We start from the raw sequence: 8,777 nt of genomic DNA, 5'->3' as shown, positions 1-8,777 counted from the left end.
ACCAATCTAAAGTTAAATAATAAGCAAGATTAAAAATTGCTTTATACTGATGTACTTACCTGCTCATTTACAGTCAGTCAGTCCTGCATTGAAGGTTACAGGAGAATACAGAATTTTGAATCACACTGAAGCTTTCATAAACCAGTAGTTAAAAAGACAGACAGATGGTCCATACAACCAGTCAATCACAAGAGGAAAAATGGTACTAATTGGATTAGCAGTAGAAAGACTAATGCATTTTTGTCCTTAAGGGTTAGAAGACAAATAGATCTTTCAGCTCTGCAAGAAAGCACAAGATATCCAGAAGCATTATTTGTGCAAGGTAGTTTTTAGAATCTGTTCCATTCATCACTGGAGCTAGTGTTTGAGGCTTGGAAAATCTGAGTTATGGTTTGGGCTTAGGATCAGTGGCCCCATTTCAGAGCAATACCTTAGATTTAAAGGTGATTGACACCCCCCAAAGCACTGAACCACAAGAGCTACCCTAAATGACCATTTTTTTAATTTTCAGGGAGGAGTTAGGATTGGCTAATCTGAAGAAATGAGGGGAAAAATGAAATTCTACTAATTATTTCCCCCAAAGTAGATGTTAACAATATTATTGCATATAAATAATATTAATCCCTATAAACTTTTCTTTTATGTATAATTATACATTAATCTGGAAGGTGAGGCAAGTCTTTGTCTTTGATGCTATTGAGTTTCTGCGGGGAGACTTTCTCAGAAGATATTTTTAAACCTAAAAAAAAAAAAGGAAAAAGAAAAAAAGGCAAGATTCCTGCAACTATAGACTTTCTATAAGCATCAGCAATTAGGAAAGAATAACTTCAAAGGCATGGTGTCAGTAGGATTGATAGAAAATATTAGGTATGTACCATATGTGTTATAACACATTCACAGCATAAAAGCCTAGAGACACAGAGCATGTTTGATGTTGTCAATCCTTTAAATATCTACAATAATTAGAAAAATAACTAGATGACGTTAGTAGGACCAACATCTATAACACCAATACTGACTATATATGAACCAATCTGATTATGAATACTACCTGCCAATACACTTATAAAATAGCTTCAGCATTCAAAATATTTTCAAATCAAATTATTTTGTTTATCTAAGCAATAAACCAAATAAAGTGAATTCATTGATAAGTGAAAAATGTATGCCAGCATAATAACATGTGACAAGCACAGTTCTAGGCACTGGGAATATAATATTTCTGATCTCATTTTGTACCTTACATTTAAGTGGGAGAGACAGAGCATAAATAAAATCAGACTATGCTCAGTGCCATACGGTGGATCCTTAGGTAGTGTGTTGCAGGGAGGTCTCTCTGATGAGGTGAGTGTGGCTCTATGATGAGAAGGAATGTTCTCATAAAGGGTGGTGTGGAGGGCATGTCAAGGAGCATTAAAGTCCTGAGGTCAGGGCGAGGGAAGGACATGCATTGGAGGAGGAACTAGGAGGCCTGCATCAGGAAGCAGAGTGAGACAGCATGAACATGAGTGAAGAATGGTAGGGAAAACAAACAAGTAAAACTAGAGAGGTAGTTAGGAGTCAGATGATAAAAGATTGTGACACACATGTTTTTCTACATCATGGAATGCTTTAAACAGAATTTCTTAAAGCATTATGGTGACCCTTGAGGACCACTATGTAATCCTATATATAACTATACAGATAAACTCTATATAAATGGTATTCTTGGAACTGTAGTTTCATGAGTAATTTTAGGGCACGATGCATTAGCCTCCTAGACTTATTTAGTATTAGTAGTTGAACATATAATATGAACTTGGTTACACTGGAGCTTTGAGGGTGTTGATATTTAAGACTGTTCAAGTAGCTAGAATGTACCAATGTGACCAGTTCACTATGATACATTCCCAACAGTAGTAGACTTTGGGCTTACTCCTTGGAACCGGACACTGGGGTACTTTACATACATGCCTTTGGTATGTGAAATCTGTATGGAGCACACCCACAGGGACCCAGCAGTGGATGGACAAAGAAGCATATTCCGTTTATGCTGTCTGTGCACTGTATTCTTTGCCTACACAGTTGCTCCACGAGTATATACAATTTGTAACCTGTAAGTCTTTCTGCAAACACTTAAGTTAAATAATGCCTAATTAACACAGTTCCTTACAGTTTAAAAAAAAAGTCAGTAAACTATTTTGTATCTGATACTTTTGGAAGGTTATTGGTAATAGTTTATTCAATAATTTGATCTTTGTAAATTCAGATATTTTGTCTATCATTATTTTATAAGTAAACTACGGCCTAGCCTAGTGAATGTAGTACTTCAGTAGTAGTTTTAAATTTTTCTAATCCTAAATCCTTTCTTCATAAGGATGTTTAGACAAGGTAGAAGTATAAAACACATAAAGCAAGGCTGTTTTGGATAAAGGAGAATAAGAGGAACAGAATCCTATTCACTATATTTGAATAATAGAAATTAATGATTATTTTCCAATCAATGTTCATTACTATGAGTTTAACTTTTAATATATATGAAACATTTTGGAAATTTTAGAAAAAGACATAAGTCCCATCCATATTGGCTCTGAATCATCCTCAAATGTTTAAGAAGTCCTAGCATTATATAGTGCGCATCATAAAGTAGCAACATTTTTTTGAACAATGAGGGAATGTTTTAGGAACTGGCAATGTTTTTGGAATGATTTTTCCCCCCAATACATATTTAATTATGCTGTTGATCTATTGTTTTAAAAGAATGCCATAGGAATACTGTTAAGTGTGCTGCACAGTGGAACATAGCACATGATGTAATAAAAAACATTCTTCTGTGAAATTTTATTTGGTCTTAATATACGAGTGATCAACACTATTGTTTTAGTCTGTCAGGGATGCCATAACAAAATACCAGAGACTGGTTGGCTTAAACAACAGAAATTTATTTTCTCACACTTCTGGAGCCTGAAAGTCCAACTAAGATCAAGGTGTTGGCAGCTTTAGTTTCTCATGAGGCCTCTCTTCCTGGCTTGAACATGGCCACCTTCTCATTTTATCCTTACACAGTCTTTCCTCTGTGTGTATTCTTGGTATCGCTTCCTTTTTTTCATAATGCCAGCCTATTGGATTGGGGCCCAAAGCAGTCCTATTAAATTGTGGCCTACACATATAACCTCATTTAACCTTGTATACCTCCTTAAAAGTTCTCTCTCAAATATAGTCACACTGAGGACTAGAACTTGATGACAAATTAAAATATAATGGAGTAAACGCAATTCAGGCATACAAAAATGGGATTGGGTAGCCACTGAGAATCTGGTATCAGACATATACATGCACCTCTGAAAACTTGAATTCTTTTCTGAACTGTACCAAACCCAAGGACACCACCAGCTATATTTAGAACAACATTGACCAGCAGAGCCTATGGTCTCAAGGTCCTCCCTTGTAACTATGTTCAGACTCAAACCAATCTTTGCTTAACCAACACCCTTATTTCTTGGCAGCTCCAGTTAAAATTCTTGAAAAATAACTTACGTTTCTCACAGTGGCTTTGCAGTTTTTGCCTTTATAAACTTCCTCCATTTTTTAGTCTGGTGGAACATAATTCAAGTGCTTCTCAAATCTGTGTCTTCTGGGCTACAGTCCTAATAAACCTCAAATAAACACCTCTTTATTTCAATCAGATCTTCATTTCTTACATTTTGCTTCAACTTGTAAATTTGGGATGAATAGGATTTGGTCCACAGAAATCATAGTGCATGAGTGACCATCACCAGGATTTTGTTTTGGAAGAGTAATTTGTATCCATAATATAAATCTCTAATATTAAATTCACACCCTGTGTTCAGTATTTTGTTATTAAGAAGATTAGGGGATCATTTGGTGATTATGATCCTGAATTATTGGAAGTAAACACCTCAAAATTATTGTTGTTTTATTTTATTTAAATATTTTAACCACTTTTTCATGAGATGAAGACAATAGCCAATTCCAAATTTACAAAATTTAACATTTTATTATTATTTATAGTAACTACTCTCATGATTTTTAATGCTAATTACATACCTGTACTATTTTTTAAAAGAATGCAAGTTGATATTTGATGACTTATTATTTCAGTTCAGCAACTAATAATCCATTAATTATACAAAAAGGAAAAATTTGTTTTCCCCAGTCTCTTTGCAATGCTTATCATAACGTGTTTGGATAGTTTGGCTCATTCCTTCTAAAACAGAGATTGCTTTCCAATACATACCAAAGGAAAATTAAAAGTCAATATTTGGTGTGGATTTAAAAATTATCCATGTATTTATTCTAGAAATAAGCAAAAACCTGCGTGTTCATTTTGTTTCAACTTTCCATATAATGATCTTAAATTTAAGTAAAAGTCTACACCCTTAAAATTAATATCATAGTAAAATATGAACATAAAAAAGAAACAATTTACATATTATGATTTTGTTATGTTACAAAACATTTTGTCTGCTTTAAAAAATAAAGCTACAAAATGTATTTAATACTGTCTAATGATAATGCTCCTGTTTCTCTCTTGTTTACTACTCAAGGGATATTTCCATATTCTCAATACTACCTGACTTCTGGTCACCAAATATGTAGGTTTTCCACACATCAAACAATCCTCCAACACCAGCTGGGTTTCCTGAAATTTAATTCAATTCTGACACTGACCAGAGTTGCCACAGATCTCACAGGTTAAGGAATTAGTCTCACAAGACTGGCCACACTTCAGAAGCCTATGGCAAGTAATAGCTCCCCAGGTTAACCATACATTTTTTCTGAACTGGCTACAAACTGGAGGTTCCTGCAACCGTCTCCTTGGATCCATCGTTCGTCAGAGAAGCTCACAGAACTTGGTAAACACTTACTTATGTTTATCAGTTTATTATAAAGCAAAGGCTATGATAAAAGGTACAGGTGAACACTCAGATGAAGGGGTACATAGGGAGAGGTCTGGAAGTATCCTGAGTGAAGAAACTTCTGTCTCCATGGAATTGGTGTGCACCACCCTCCTGGCACATAGATGTGTTCACTGATGCATATGCTCTCTGGACTCTGTACTACTGGGATTTTTATGGAGTCCCAATTACATAGGCACAATAAGTTATTAACTCCATTTGTAGCTTATCTCTCCTCTCTGGAGAATGAGGGGTGAGGCTGAAAGTTCCAAGTTTCTAATCATGGCTTGGTCTTTCTGGTAACCAGCCCCCATGCAGGAGCCTAATGAGTTGCCTTATTAGAACAAAAGATGTTCCTATCACACAGGGAATTCCAAAGGATTTAGGAGCTCTGTGTCAGACATTCCTATCACTCAGGAAATTACAAAGGTCTTAGGAGATCTGTATCATGGACTGGAGTCAAAAACTAAACAAAAGATTAGAACAAAAAACCTCTTAGCACCCCTAATTACAAGGCTTTAAGGATCTTTGTGTCATGAACTACTAGGTTTGTATATATATATATATATATATATATATATATATATATATATATATATATATATATATATATAATTTTTTTTCAAAAATATTCATTTAAATTATCACTCATTCTATTTAAATCTAAGTATTATGTCAAGCATGTACATTTGCAAATTTAATGCAGGCAAATAACTAAAAGTACAATAATTATCATAAACCATAAAGAAAGATGATTTGACGATTTGATTTTTTGAGGCTATCTTGAGTCATATTTGTCTATCTATCTATCTGTCTATCTAACTAGCTATCCATCTATCAGACTTTATAACCGTAAGGCATGACAATAGAGTTTGACAGAATCACCCATAATAATATGGTTGATATTAGATGTTTATGAGATAGTCATTATAGCATCCCTTTTATAGAGTATCTCCCTTCCTCCCTGTATTGGTTTTCTATTGCTGCTGGGGCAAATCACTGCAAACTTAGTCACTTAAAAACAAACAAAACTGTTATATTAGATTCTGTAGGTCAGAAATCCAACATGGGTCTCACTAGTGTCAGGAAGGCTGCACTCCTTTCTGATGCTCTAGATAAGAATTTTTTCTTGACTTTTCCTGCTTTTAGAGGCCTCCCTCTTCTTCTTGCACATAGCTGCTTGCATACCAGAACCAGCAGTGGGGCGTGACATTCTCATGCTGCCTTCTCTCTCTGACCACAGCTGAGAAAAGTCCTCCACTATTAAGGACTCCTGTGATTAGACTGTGCCCTGCTCAGATAATCCAGTATAATCTACCCATCATTCTCATCTTAATTTAATTGCTATTCTGTCTGCTGACAGTTGATGATGATCCATCCAATTATGAATACCTGATTTAATTTGGATCAGGGAGTGCCTCTATGGAACTTTGCTTTGGGATTGGGTGTGGGTCATTCTCTTTCATGGTGTATAAAGCTATGAATTTTAAAATTATGAAACTGTTAGCTGACATGTTTCTTGCCCTACGGAGGAAATATGCCAGCAGAGAGAATCAAACACAGAGGGAGATTAAGAGACAAGAGCCAGAGACAAAGTGAGACTGATATTATTTACATCTTCATAAGGCCCCTGATGTCCAACTCTATCTCTGCCCTTTCTACATCTGAGTAGTTCAATTCCACCTTGAATTCTAGGAACTAAAATTATTTACTTATTCTTTTTTAAATTAAGTCAATTTGGGTTTCTGTTCTTATATTCAAAAGTCCTAACTAATATGCAATACATTGGACTTACATAGAGATTTAGACTGAAAACTAATTCTTCACCAAATTACACTCACATTGATTTTATTTATATCGTATGTTAATTAATTAGATCCACTTCTTTATTGCCTCAACCAGTGTTATTTCTTAATCACTCTGAAGTTCTTTTGATCAATACTCTCTAAATTAAAAAAAAAAGAAATCTACCTTACTTGTAAACTTTTGTCAAACGTACATCTTATATTCCAGAAATTAGTTACTCCAAATTTTCACATATTTTCTCTTCTTTGTTTACTCTCTCAACATCTACTAGACATCCAATTCTTTAAGCAACTACCTTGTCTTAATCAGAGATAACTGTTTTTTACAGCTTTACATAGATTTTAGCCCAAGAAAACAGATATTTACCCATAGAATCAACAGGTATCCTCACAGATTTTGCAAAACCAGAAAATACAGCTGAGTGGAAAAGCAGAAGCAGAAATCACTTCCTCTTTTTGATGGTGCCACCCTTCTCTCTAATCTTTGCTTTTTTCCTCTACATCTGCTTCATGCTCTCTCTGCAAAATAGCTCCCTTTGTTCACTTGTGGATTCTCTTTCCCCAAATTTTTGCTCACAAATAGATCTGACTGGTCAAGACAACAGCTCTAGTATCATCTCTATACAATATTTTACTTCAACTGGCCACATCATATGATGTAGTGGCAATGCCCCAATGCACATTCCCAGGAAAGAGTATTTGCCTGGCCCACCTTAAATTATGTGTTCTTCTCTAGCCAACTGGTTATGCTTCAGATTTAGGTGATAATAAGTCTTTCCTTTCCTTGAGCTTTGGGATACAGTGTCTGGTCTACAAATCCGGATGTATGCTTCATTACTACTTTGCAGTATTAATTTAGCTTTTAAATATAAACATTTCCAGTTTAATGTTTTAGTTTCTCTCTGGTAGCCACCATGTCTTACATGTCCATGTAAACCTTCCAAGGCAACCAGGAAGAAATAGAAAATATGAACAGACCAATTACAAATACTGAAATCGAAACTGTGATTAAAAATCTTCCAGCAAACAAAAGTCCAGGACCAGATGGTTTCACAGGTGAATTCTATCAAACATTTAGAGAAGAGTTAATGCCTTCTCTTCTGAAATTCTTCCAAAAAATGGCAGAGCAAAGCTTATTCTGTGAAGCCACCATTACCCTGATACCAGAACCAAAGATATCACAAAAAAAGAAAATTGCAGGCCAATATCACTGGTGAACATAGACAAAAAGTTCCTCAACAAAATACTAGCAAATCAAATCCAATGACACATTAAAAGGATAATGCATCATGATCAAGTGGGATTTATTCCAGGGATGCAAGGATTTTTCAATACCTGTAAATCAATCACTGTGATACACCACATCAACAAACTGAAGAATAAAAACCATATGATCATCTCAATAGATGCAGAAAAAGCTTTTGACAAAATTCAACACCCATTTATAATAAAAACTCTCCAGAAAGTGGGCATAGAGGGAAACTACCTCAACATAATAAAGGTCATATAGGACAAACCCACAGCAAACATCATTCTCAATGGTGAAAAACTGAAAGGATTTCCTCTACGATCAGGAACAAAACAAGGATGTCCACTCCTGCCACTGTTATTCAACATAGTTTTGGAAGTCCTAGTCATGGGAATCAGAGAAGAAAGAGAAATAAAAGGAATCCAAATTGGAAAATAAGTAAACTGTCAAACTGTCACTATTTGCAGATCATGTGATACTATACATAGGAAACCCTAAGGATGCTACCAGAAAGCTACAAGAGCTCATCAATGAATTTGATTAAGTTGCAGGATACAAAATACACAATTTGTGTCTTGATAATTCTTTCCATTACCCTTTCTGCCAACTCAATCTCCACTTCACTGAAGTATTAACTTAATACCATACCACTCAATAAAGTTTTCTATCATAGACATATCCCTAAACTCTGCTTTTCAAGCTACTACTTTCATCTCTGAATCTGGGAAATATATGTTGTGCTTTGACCACCTCCTAAAACTCCCCTCCTATATGTTTCCCTGTGGACAGTTTCCAGTGATTTCTTCTATACTCAAAGATAGATGT

The sequence above is a fragment of the Hyperoodon ampullatus genome (assembly GCF_949752795.1).
Source record: "Hyperoodon ampullatus genome assembly, chromosome: 5".
NCBI classification, from domain to species: Eukaryota; Metazoa; Chordata; class Mammalia; order Artiodactyla; family Ziphiidae; genus Hyperoodon; species Hyperoodon ampullatus.
Note: the sequence above shows the minus strand (reverse complement) of the source record.